At 39.9% G+C, this 11,499-nt stretch overlaps 1 long non-coding RNA gene across 1 annotated transcript; it reads right to left on the bottom strand.

Annotated features, from left to right (window-relative positions):
• Window positions 1-8,766: 8,766 nt before the first annotated feature.
• On the bottom strand, window positions 8,767-9,475 carry LOC136373366 (uncharacterized). Its single transcript, XR_010745643.1, has 3 exons — window positions 9,382-9,475; window positions 9,184-9,254; window positions 8,767-8,931 (listed from the first exon to the last, which is right to left on the bottom strand). It is a non-coding gene; the product is annotated as an uncharacterized lncRNA (long non-coding RNA).
• Between the last annotated feature and the right edge of the window lie 2,024 nt (window positions 9,476-11,499).

The raw sequence follows: 11,499 nt of genomic DNA, 5'->3' as shown, positions 1-11,499 counted from the left end.
GAAATAGGCTCTTCTTGTTCCTGACAGCCCATCTGACATCCTATTTTCAAGAAACATAAACTCAGACATATAAAACTGATATTATCTATCACATTCGGTACAAAAAAGCAGTCCTTCCTGCTATCTTTGTCTCCCCAGGAATCATCTCAAATCTTCCTGCCTCTGCGATCTCTGATACATTTTTTGCTGAAGTAATTTGTGGTGTTACCACCTTCAAGGCCATCAGCCAAGTGAAAAATCCAGGGGATCATTATCTGCTGATGAAGCCAGGAGACAGTGGCCCGTGCCCTGGCCTCATCAGGTTACAAGGAGAGATGACACTCAGCTAAACTCCCTTCCTCACTACTGGAAGCTACTGCTCCTCAGCTGAGCGGCACCATCAGGCCACAAGACACATCCAGCCAAGCCAGGTTTATCATCTCACTGCACTTTTGTGGGCACTTCAGTCACAAGTGTCAGGCTGAGCTCAGTGACCAAAATCCAGACTTCTGCATCCTCCCACCCTGAAAGTGTGGCAGTCACTGGCAGCAGGTGGTTGCCTTTCTCATCTCTGCAGCAAGATTTATCTCCTCTTGTCTGTCAGAGTCTTAAATCATCTGGCAGCTGTGTAGGTGGCTAAAAGGACAGGAACACAAAAGCAATAAAGAAATAGCTTCCTATAACTCTTAACTACTTTACATTTGAGAATGAGATGAGAGAATGGCTCAGCTTTGCTTTCCCTCTGAGAAAGGGCTGTAAGTCAGCTGTAATGCTGTGCAGGAGAAAATAAAATTGTAACCTCAGACAGCAGCACTGCTGTGAGTATTCAGTAACTAATGGCACTGTTCAGAAGGCACTGTGTGAGTCTGGGCAGGGCAAAGAGGAGGCAGAGGAGGTTATAAGGGATACCTAATCATGCATGATGTTTGTAGATGAGGAACATTGAGATAGATGCAGTGGTGATGGATGAATTATAATGGAAGAGAGAGAGGGAGAAAGAGTGGTGTGTGTTAAAAAACAGCAAATAGAAACTCTTTTAATGGTGAAAATTTGGCACTAAGGAATCATAGGTAGGTAGAAAGGGAGTCAGGAAGAATAGAGTCACTTGTAGTCTCCCTTATCTGTCTGACTAGGCATTGGTAGTAATAATTTCACACTTAATTATCAAAAATGGGGCTGACAGGACCTCAGGAACTCATATGCTATCCTATTTTCCTGTCACTAGGTCATTCCTCCCAGATGTTCACCCACCACATTTATAAAGCCTTGTGGGACAGAGTCCACATTTGACTCAGGCAATTTGCTCCAGCATTTTTTAACTTTCAGTGTCAGAACTTTCTTTGCCAGTGTCTAATCCAAAACTCCTGTGTTGCATTAACACTACTTCATGATATGTTCATGAGGAGCATGACAGCAGGCCATGGGAGCAGGAGAAAAACAATTCCCTCCCTTTTTTCAACTTTTGGCCTGTATCATAGGATCAGGGAATGGTTTGGGTTGGAAGGGGCCTTCAACATCATTTAATTCCAAACCCTCTGCCACAGACAGGGACACCTTCCACTATCCCAAGTTACTCCAAGCCCCATCCAACCTGTCCTTGGACACTTCCAGGGATGGGGCAGCCACAGCTTCTCTGGGCAACCTGTGCCAGGGCCTTACCACCCTCATATTAAAGATTTTTTTTCCTAGTATCTAATCTAAAACTGTCCTCCTTCATCTTAAGGCCATTTGACCTTGTCGTGTCCCTCCATGCCATGGGGAAAAGACCCTCTCCAGCCTCCATGGAAGTCCCCTTTAGGTATTATTGGAATGCTACTATAATATGTCTTGTAGTATTATAATATTTTTCCTATGCTAGATCATACCTCTTCTATCACTTTTACCTTTTAAACCATGGCAATGAATCCTCTTGCTTAACATCACAAGTGACCCAATCATTCAATTAACTTTTAATATTCCTGAGGATTTCCTGAAGACCAACTGCCACTCACTAAAGCCTCTGCCATTTTTACTCATTTTACTCAATTTTAGGCTTTATTGTGCCTCAGTTTCTATCCACCAAATGCAGGCAGTGATTATTCATGTCCTACCACTGCTTGCCCTTGGAAAAATTCTCTCTCCAACCTTCCTGTAAAGCCCCCTTTGGGTACAGGGAGGTGCTATGAGGACTCCCTGGAGCCTTCTGTTCTCCAGGCTGAATAACCCCAGCTCTCAGCCCATTGCCACAGCAAAGTGTTCAAGCCCTCTGAGCATCTTAGATACTTGTGGGACACCATACGCTTTATGCCAGCTTCCTCCACAGTTCTCTGTACATAAAAATGGATCATTTCTCCCTCAAAATGCTCACAGTGCACTGGTGTGTAATGGGACAAAGGTTTTTGCTAGGTATGTGAGACACCTGAGACAGTGAGGGGTTAAATTTAGTACAGGCAGATCCAGAGAGCAAACAATTGTTACCAAAAAAATCTCACTTCAAGACAAATTCATTTCTATCTCTGCACCAAAGCACATTCGTCAGTTTGGGGTTTGGGTCCCAATTCCCCTCCCTCTTGGCTTTCTCCTTCATTTTAGTATTTTATTCTTTTCTTGATAAATCAGGAGACTTTCCCATTGCCTTGCACTCAGCCTTTATCAAGAGGCTTTATAAATAACAATAATTATCAGGCAAAAGATGCAATTCGGTTAACAGTGTAATGACTACAGGGATTAGCACCGCTGTATATTTTTTATGGGCGTAATATGTCGTTTTCATTCTGTTGCCGTAATGAAAATAACAAATTAACAGAAGCATTATGCAAATTATACATTAAAAATGTCATGTTTATTAGTCCATCTTGGCAAAAGAGAAGGTACAGCAATAGCAGTGTTAACTGCTTAATACCCACTTTATAAAACAGAGAAGAAACTCAATTCAGCTCAGTTTGGCTTGGCCTTGAGGTTGTTTTCAGTGCCAGTGTTTGTGTGCTCAGAGCAAATCATATGCTTAAATACATTTCTAGAGAACAAGATTTTAGTTGCAGCTTCAGTTCAAGGATATTTATCTTGATTACCTATTTTTGGAACAAATTCCCCACAAATTATCTTACTCTTTGCACCTGCAAAACACTTGCACAACAGCATTTACTGGCAGTTCCTTAAAATCTTGCTGCTACTTCAGCAACAGGTACAAATATTTATCCAAGCATTAACTTTATTACGTTTTCTGCAGAAGACAGTTCTGCCTTGTTCTCTTTGACATTAAGGGACATGGGGAATTTATTTTCCAGCATACCCTGAGCTTAATTTTGCTTCTAACCTTGAGGCAGTTTATTAAAAATCCTGAAGTGACTGTTTTCTTACAGTGTAAGTGATTAACACTTAGTGGTAAAAATTTCTTTGTACTTGTGTAAAGAAGTTTTTACTCACAGGAGGAACAAAGATTAACAATAATCAAAAGATTCAAGCCTTTCTTTTGTTTAATAAATACTAGCTCAGTAATAAAATAAAGTCTTGAAATTTCTGTAATGTACAATATTATTGACATTCATCAGAATTGAAAGACACAAGGAAATTTATTTTCTGTATGAGATTCAGATTGAGAAAAAAAAAAAGATAGTGCTGCGAGATATGTATTTTTTTTTTGGAAAAGAAAGATTCCCTTCAGTTTGGATTTACAGTTAAAGGGCAGAGAGATGCTGGGAAATCACAGGCCAAAATTGATTAAAAGCGACAATGGCTTGTCCCAAATGGGAGCAATGGTGAAGTCAGGATGAATATCCACGTTTCAAGGTTTTCACATCCTTTCCTCACTGCCTGAATCACATCACCTTTCTGCACTCATGGCTCTGTAAATTCCATATCTCCTGGAGTCTCCATTTGGCATCAGTGGGGACCCACAAATTTTCTGTGCATACTCAAGGAGAGCAGATGCTCCAAGCTCAAAGAATAATTTAAAAAACAACAATAAATATAATTAAAAAGAAAGGGGGGGATGTGAAATAGCCATCAGACAAGTTCAAGCACAAGCCAGCCTAATCACAACTTGAAAGAAAAGCATTTGTTTCACAGTTACTGTATTGGAATAAACATGTCAAGTCATTTTCACAGGAGTCTAAAACCCAATAACAATAAATGTGAAGCTCATAGAAACTTGAGAATTCCATTTTGTGGAAATTATGACATCTTCAAAAGAGATTTGTTTTACTGAAATGAAACAAAGCCAATTTTTGACATTTCTTATAAAATTTAATTGCCTGAAACATTCCTTAATTGTTTCAGCTCAATCAAGGCATTTCATTTTGTTTTGATGCATTGGAATATTTCTAGGTCATTTCACTACCAAAATCAAACATACATATATAAAGAGAGAAAAATTGTCTTTTAAAATTAGGGTTTGGTTATGTTTCTTAAAATAAAAATGTAAAAGAATAAAGATAAAAGAATAAAAGTAAAAGAATAAAAAGTATAAAAGTGAAATGAACATTCATTGCCTATTATAAACAGGCACTTGGCACTCTAACTGTGCTGGTAATAATAATTTAATCTGGTTATCTTCGACAATCTTTCAGTGACCACTTGTCCCCAGCTTCCTTACTGGTAATTGCAGAACTGAGCAATATTTATTTATCAGAAATCTGTGAGCAGTTTATCTGGATGATTGATTCCAGTTCATGTCATGCAGTCAGGAGGCCACATTTAGGTCAGGAACCCAAATCCCAGGTAGGTCTCAGTCTGCTCAGGAAATAGTTCCATGTAATCAGACTCTGTTAAAGCCATCAAGTTACAAGAGGAGTCACACAGGACTGGGTAAGAAAATTAAAACCAGGAATAGCAATGCTCAAGCTTTTCTAAAATCAGAAACTGAGTTGCTGAATTATTTCTAGGACGATCAATTTTTCATACTTTGGGAACAAAATATTGTCAAAATCATCAGTTTTCAAAAATACTTTGACATTTCACAGCAGAAGTACATTCCATATGTGAATTTTAAAGAACTTTTGCTGTCCAAGGGTGGGATTCAGCTCCATATTTCAGGTGCAAACCTGGGCAAATAAAATCGGGTGGAAAGTCGACAAAAATTCCTTACTACTTTGTGTAAGATTTAAGAGCATCAGAACACTGAGGGCATGAGGAAAGGGGGAAAGAAAGGAAGGGGGAGAGGGAAGAAAAGAAGACATTACATTTCTGCTTTATCAATAATGATCAGTGACTTAGGAAACCTGGCATGCAGGGGAAGAAAACAGGAACTGACCTTTCTGTCAAAGAAGGAGAAATGAAAGAGACAGAATGTATCACCCTGCTTTCTGACTGAGGTGAGAAACAAGGGTTTGGACTGAAATAAGGGAATATAGGCTTGGTCCTGGAGAAACAAAAATTAGAAAATCCACAAACAAATAAGAATAATGCCCCACAAAAAGCCACCTTTCTGAAAGGAGCATAAAAGAAATCTGGGATAGACAGCACAGAAATTCTCTCTACATGTCCAAAAACATTTCGTGTTCTCAGAAACAGTCCGAATATCCATCACAGAATAACACAGAACAATTGATCCTGTGCATTTTCTTAGTGCCTTCCAGTTCTATTTTCTCTCATAGTCTGGAAGACATCAAAAAAGAAAGACATTAATTCAGATCGTATAAATTATACAGAGGTTAGCCTTGATTAAGAAGCAAACAGATAAAGGTCTTTCCTGGAAGGGTTCCTGTCAAGGGAATCATGTTCTTTTGGATACCTCAGTTCCCTGGGGCTTATTATGTCCCTGGATTTTTCACACCAGATCCTGGCAGCAATTTGGGAAAAGTGAATGATTTCTGCCCACTATTTCTATCAGTACCTCCCACAAAGCTTCCTTTGAGGCTTCTGATCTCTGTGAAGGAGGGAAGAAAGAAATCCAATCCTGATGAGCCTCAGCTTGCCAACTTTGTTGCTGAACCAATGCATTATTCATGTGTTTGTGACAGAGAGTGGTGAGTTTAATGTGCAGAAATGAGCCTGGAGAACTGTGGTGTTATTACATACTCTGCCTGGCTGTGCAGTGATTTGTGCTGGTTGCTGCTGCTGTGCCAATACTCCTGTGCAAAATGCAATCCCACCATGTAAAGACTGTTAGAGCCTCTTGTTTTCACTGCTTTTTGGATGGCAGATCCTGCCACCACTACGTGTTTCTGGTGTTTACCAGTAGCTATTGGAAAATGTTAATGAGCTGAAAAAAATATTGTCCATTCTCACTTCAAATCCCTCTGGAAAAGCAAATATCAAAACACAGAATCCCAGAATGAAAGGAATCTTAAAGATCACCTAGTGCCAGCCCCCTGCCATGGGCATGGACACCTTCTACTGTCCCAGGTTGCCCCAAACCCCATCCAACCGGGGCCTGAACACTTCCAGGGATGGGACAGCCACAGCTTCTCTTCCAGTATTTCACAATGTCCCTCAAGTTGTTAAAATCAATACAACAGACTCCAGAATAGGCTGAAGTATTTTATTTTAGCTTACAGTGAAAATACAGACATACATTTGATACCATGGTATAACAGCATAAAGAAATTGCGGACAGCACAAGAGGAAAAACACAGGATCATCAGACTAGAGACACTGAAGAGGCTGAAAGACTCTTCTCATTGCCAGTGTGCAGGGAAAAGGGAGAATTATTTTAACAAACCAGGGAGTGATTTGTCAAAAGAATAACAAAACCCTGCAATTAGGCACAAAAAACAAGTAAGAGAGAAGAGAACTCCTCAAATTGCTGGGGGGAGTTATCATGAGAAGGGTATTCTGCAGCTTTAACCAGTCAAGGCTGAACAAGATTGAGTATTTCAGAGGTTTTTTTTTAAAAATGCAACTGCATTGCCCTTCATCACATCTGCTGGGGTACAATTAAATTTATACTATTATTCCCTATATTAACATAAAACAAAGGTAATATTTCTTCAGTCAGCATAATTTTGACCCACTAGGACTGTTTGAAGACCTTCCCCATAGTTCATAAATGTTGAGCTACTGTTTTACAAGATAGTTTCTTACGCTACACGTGGTATCACTGAAGTAATTAATTTCCTGTGGAATAAACGATGTTTAGTCTAACTTGCAATTCTCTGCAATATATTTCTCCATGCTGTAGCTGTAAAGGCTAATAAAGACTCTGATTGTGCAAATCAGAATAGATTAGGGTGGTATGTTAAGATTATTTCCCTTTCGTTTAGTTCCAATAGCCCCTGGAGCAAGAAGGAGCATTGCAAATCATCTAAAGTTCAAAATATGATACAATGGCACAAAATGAACCTTTGCATGCAAAACAGAAAGAGCTCGATCTCTTTAGTTCAGCCAAAAGAAAGTTAAAGGGGCCATAATGAGATTATAAATTTCTATGAAGGGCAAATGTATAACAGGTGCTTTCTGCTTAGCAGAACACTGGGTACAAATTTAAAAATGTTTGTACTATGCACTCAAAGAATCATTTGGTTTCCTATATATTGGTTGGGAAAGTGTCTATCAGGTAAACAGGAGGTTAATGTTGGCAAGTGCAGAGGGAAATGAAGTTAAGGCTTTTAATTGCAAGGGTAGTGAAGCACCAAAACTTATTAAAGTCACAGTAGATTCTCCATTACTGAGCAGAGGGAAGGGGTTTCCTTAAATGTCAAGTTATTGTTCGAATTATCATGAAGTCCAGAAAAACTCCTGGTTTCTTTGCTATGGAAAATCAAATTAGGTAACTTCAGTTGATCCTTCTGACCACGTAAAGATGTCATTGGTGTATAGAACAGACTGGTCAGGATCTTTCAGCCTTTGCACTGCTGTGTCTTCCATCCAAAGGGATGCAAAGGGAGGGAGGAAGAGTGTCATGAGACGTTTGGAGAATGCTGAATTGACAGTTTTTGCTTCCTTCAGAGATGGGCAAATAAAAGCAAATGAAACCAAAACAGATGGCACAGAATCAAAGAAAAGGTTGGAAAAGACCCCTAAGATTGAGTCCAACCATTTACCCAGCACTGCCAAGCCCAACACTAAACCATGTCCCTTAGCAACACAGCTACATGTTTTTGGGAACACTTCCAGCATGTTATATAGCATTATATCTAGGACTGCTAAATCTGAGAAAACAAATGCAGGCACAGAATTCCATGTTCCCAAAACTGGAAGAACCACCTACTTCATCTCCTACCCATCCAGAATCACTCTTAACAGCACAGCAGTTGATTTAATCAGGGATGCTATATTTATTGCCAAGCATCTTTTATCATGTGCAGAAGTTTCACTCAGCTGAAAAATCCATATAATCATTTCCAATCACAACAGTATAATGCCTATTAATTTGTCCAGTATTTATCAAAATAATATTCATCCTGATGAGCTAATGTATAATATTAGGGTGAACACCATCTTTATGCTGTTCTTGTTGCTGTTGAGTGCTCAGTAAATTCCACTTTTGCTACCAAAGCACATTTGTAAATAAACAATCCCATGCTTAAAAGGCTCTTTGAGCACCATTTCAAGCATTAAATGAGGTAGTTATTAAAGTGGGCTCCAACTCTTCTGGTGGTGAAGCTGAAAATCTCTGGGCTGCAGGAGGATGAGAGCAGAAAAAATTTAATAAATGTCACAGTGGTACAAACCAGTTTGCTTTCACCAAGGTAGCAAGCATCAATATCTGCCTCACCTTACCTACAAGTAACATTTTTTACTTATATTTATAGGAATTTCCTATACTACTCTTCATGCCAATTTATTCTCATCCTGGTCACTGGACACCACTGAGAAGAGTCTGACTACATCTTCTCTATGCCCCCACACAGGATATTTAAATGCACTCTCTGTGGGCAAACATGTCTGGCCAGTTCAGAGATCAGAAGAACGAGATTGGGGGTTCTGGACAGCTGTGGAGTGATTTCATGTCAGTCAAGATGAAGATTTAGATAATTCTCTCATGTTTGAATTATGTCAGACTCTTCAAGATGATTCAGGTACTTCATCACTCTGAAAGGTAAAGGTGGTACAAGGACGAGAATCCAGCCCTTCACCCAGTGTCTGGGCTGCTACATTTATCCCATTTCTAGGACACTTGATGGGTCTGGAAAAACAGTCTCCAAACCAGGAAAAGCCTGAAAAAAATCGTCAGATGCTGCTGTTTAACACAGATTTTACCCTCCTCCCAGTTTGGAAATCAGACTATTATTTTTTATCCAGGTCACAGCATATCTACCTTTATATCCAGTTTATGACACTTACCCATGCCCAAGTTCTGGCATCATGAGTTAAGTTGAATCCCTCCAAAAATTCTGCAGGTCTAGTCCTAGATCCTAAATTGGATATTGATGAGCATTTCTGCAGATCTCCCTGGGCCAGGCACAGACAGCAAACCCTACTTTCACCAGCCCAGCAAAAGGAACCCACTTTGCAAATTCTATAAAGGCAGATTTCCCAAACCTTGCAGATGTATCTGGTTAAGATGTTTCTGTTGCTGCATGATAAAACAAGTCTGAAAATCATGGCTTTTTCTTCATGCTCTCAGGACTTAACATTAACTAAGTTCTGTTCTTAACCCAACTGCTTCCTGCTTGACATTTATCTGTAGCTTTTGTGCTAAAAGTCAGTTTGCACTGTCTGTTCTGTTTTTCTGGAGGGAAATCACCATCTGCATTTGCCCTTGTTTGATCACTAGCCAGAAGTAGCACCACATTCTGCTTCTTCACGTGTTTGCTCTGGAGAAAGATTCACCTATTTCAGTGATTTGACTTATTATAGGTTTGAATACTCATTAATTCAGAACTTTCTGGTTTAAAGAGCCTTTTTCTCCCAGTGGTGATGGTTTCCAGCCATGGGGTACCACTATCAGGAGTGATTGTGAAAATCATGTTGAGGTCCATTGAGCTGGCAAAAGTCAAAGCCCACACCACAAATCCCTCTTCACAAAAGATGCAATCCATTATCCTTAGCTCATATTTGTTAACTGCTCTTGCAACTATAAAACATCAAAAATACATATGAAAAGAAACAATAGGAGAATTCTACGTTGAGAAAAAAAAAATATTTCAAAACTGTAGTTCACTGTAACACATGTGACTAGTTTTAGTGCCTCTGCAGAAGAAGAGGGGAGCAAGATATGCCTGATGAAAGAAGGTCTTCCTCAAGAGAAGTGCCTTGGAAAATTAATTTTAAAAAATTTAAAAGCACCAAAGTAATAATGGCCCTGATCTTTCTTTTCCTTTCCTGGCAGGAAACCCCTGCCTATTAAGGAATTCTTTCTGGATGAAGCTATTAAAATGTGATACAACGCTCTTTTTCCACTGAAGCCACAAAGTTTGCTGGCCAAGTTCTCCCTTGAAATAGTGAGAATTCTGTACTGATGGAATAAGGGAAGATATAAGAGAATTGAAAACCAACTTTTTTAAATGTACAAAAAAGAGTTTAGTGAGGTTGTAACAAGAACTTCAGTGCTTCTTAACAGATTTTGCAGGTTCTGCACTTATGACTCATGGCCAAAAGATATGAGGAATCTTTTCAGCTCAGCACATGAACAGCAAGACTCTCAAATCCAAGAGCAGGTTTAGACTGAGATCCAGAACTTCTTTTCAAAAGGAAACAAAAACTATTTACAGGAGCATGTAGTGACAGAACAAGAGGAAATGGCTTTAAACTGGAAGAAAACAAATTTAGATTGCTTTTTAGAAAAAAACTATTCACTGTGAGGGTGAGGAGAGCCTGGAACAGACTGTCCAGGGAAGGTGTGGCTGCCCCATTCCTGGAAGTGTCCAAAGCCAGGTTACATGTGGCCTGGAGCAACCTGGGATAGTGGAAGATGTCCCTGTCTATGGCAGGGGATTGGAACTCGATGATCTTTGAAGTACGTTCCAACCTAAACAATTCCATGTTTCTGTAAAGAGCTATCCCCATCCTGATGGGATGACTGGCTAAGGAGTTCAATCCTTCTCCATGTCAGTGGTGAGAACTACAGGGATTTTTTTATTTATGGAGCCATTGTTGCTTCTCTCCTCCCATTGTTTGCTTCTCATTTCCAGGGTCACCAAACCAGCTCAGTAACAGACTTCTCATTTGCATACTCATTACTCAGGTGAATAGAAATTCCAAATACTGATGTTCAGGCAGCAACAGACAGTTGTGTGCCAACACCCAGCAGTGCAGAGTCCACAGCACCCTTTAAACACAGCACCCACCTTTAGGAATCATTATTCTGTATTTGCTGTTTAATTCTCCTTTTGTTAATGTGCTGCATTCACCAGGCAGGTAGCACATGCTTACCTGGTAAACCCAGGGCTGTAGCAGCCTGAAAATTACCTCTGCACTGTGTTAATAAGGTGGAAGCATCCTGAATGTGCTAAGTATGATCTCCTGTGAACACTGCCTGTGTCTTCACTCTCACTGTGCACTCCAGTTTTTGTGCCCTTTGAGGCACTTTGGTGTGGGAGGTGCCTGCCCAGCACTGACAGCTGGGGCAGAAAACCTCCTGGTGATGCAAAGCCTTATGCAGAAGCACTTTGAGGCCATGAGACAACCTCAAAAGCATCTGAAAGAGCATGAGAGAGC

The sequence above is a fragment of the Sylvia atricapilla genome, chromosome 1 (assembly GCF_009819655.1).
Source record: "Sylvia atricapilla isolate bSylAtr1 chromosome 1, bSylAtr1.pri, whole genome shotgun sequence".
Classification (NCBI taxonomy): domain Eukaryota; kingdom Metazoa; phylum Chordata; class Aves; order Passeriformes; family Sylviidae; genus Sylvia; species Sylvia atricapilla.
Note: the sequence above shows the minus strand (reverse complement) of the source record. Positions and strands in the feature narration are given on the sequence as shown.